The 1,477-nt window shown below is 39.3% G+C and overlaps 1 non-coding gene across 1 annotated transcript; it reads left to right on the top strand.

Moving 5' to 3' along the window:
- The first annotated feature begins 1,172 nt into the window (after positions 1-1,172).
- Trnaa-agc lies at positions 1,173-1,245 on the top strand. The gene has a single exon. It is a non-coding gene; the product is annotated as a tRNA-Ala (tRNA).
- Positions 1,246-1,477: the final 232 nt, after the last annotated feature.

The raw sequence follows: 1,477 nt of genomic DNA, 5'->3' as shown, positions 1-1,477 counted from the left end.
ATGCCGTCTGTGCAGGCGCGGCTTAGGTAAAAAGGTACGCACAGCGGCGATTGATTGGAGGAAAGGTTTCTTTGTTATTTTCCGCACCGGATTGATTCAAGTTGAGATCATATGCTCCAGTAGTATGCGGGTGTCCTTCTTGTGGGAATTTCATGGTAATTGTCCCCATATCGCGGGCAGTGCTCCTTGTGGATTCAATCGTGGATTTGCGCTGCACAACTCGGAGACCGTACTCTTTAATTGCGGGAGCGCCTGCACTCAGTATATAGCAGTACCGCGGTGCCAGCCACAGCGGGGCCCTGAGTGCGATCTCCAAATCAATCCCTCTCCGAAGAAGACCGTGAGATTAAGTATACACGGCAGGTACTCACGATAAACTCACAGGACCTTCATGCACGTAAGCATTAAGAGGCAAGCAAAAGATTTTATGATGAAAGGGATTTTGGTGAAAAAAAGCCAATGTGCCCATTCGAAATATAAAATCAAAGTATTCAAGAGCCTAGTTAGCCTAAAACCAATTATTTATTGTTTCACTCACACTGTGGGTCTTAAGCCATAATTGAGTCCGCATTTAACACTCTATAAATTGCCAATAATATAAAAGCCATTTATTTTTAGCAATTCAATTATATTAACATAAATGCTCAATCATCGAGGAATTTCACTTTCATTCAAAACTTTAGCATTCAAGAGATTCATAAACTTGTTTGTCTAGATATCTTAGCGTTGTAGTCGGTTGACCTTCAAAATGTTAATTCAGAGTTCTTCACATAAATTTTGCCAAATAAAAATTTTCTATGATGGTATACTCTGATTCAATTACAATCATGAAAATTGTTAATGAGATGCAACCATCATTTACGAGTATCTGCGTCTTTTGGTGGGTCCCTCAACCGCACAGCTTTATTGGACATTATCCAAATTTTAGGTAGGTATAGTAGTAACGAAGTAAACGAAGGTATTTTTGTCGAGATTGAAAACTGAATAAGCCACAGTTACTTTCAATTTAATGTATACATCCGTTCAGCATCGTATTCATGTATGTATTTAGGAAGGCCAATAAATAACGGCTAATGTACGTCGAATTTGTTTAAAACTAGTTGATTAAAGTTTCGAGTCAAAAATAGATCACTATTTTTTCGCTCTTGGTGATGGTTTATGGCAGACCTATCGGGGATGTAGCTCAGATGGTAGAGCGCTCGCTTAGCATGTGAGAGGTACCGGGATCAATGCCCGGCATCTCCAGGATAATTTGATTTTTGCTACTTTTTCTAATTGTCCAGGTTTATTGATATTTTTCAACCTACTACCATATTATGTACTGCACTTCATTATAGGCATGAAGTCATTAAGTATTTCCAATTTCATTATGCTACAGGCGTATATAATGTTCCAGTGGGAAAATAGATTTCCCTACCGATGCGTCAATCGACGACTCAAAAAGCCATACTGTCTCTACTCCAACTTCCAGGAAACC

This window comes from Hermetia illucens, chromosome 3 (genome assembly GCF_905115235.1).
Source record: "Hermetia illucens chromosome 3, iHerIll2.2.curated.20191125, whole genome shotgun sequence".
Classification (NCBI taxonomy): Eukaryota; Metazoa; Arthropoda; class Insecta; order Diptera; family Stratiomyidae; genus Hermetia; species Hermetia illucens.
The sequence above is the reverse complement of the archived record's forward strand: the minus strand, read 5'-3'. Positions and strand labels throughout refer to the sequence as shown.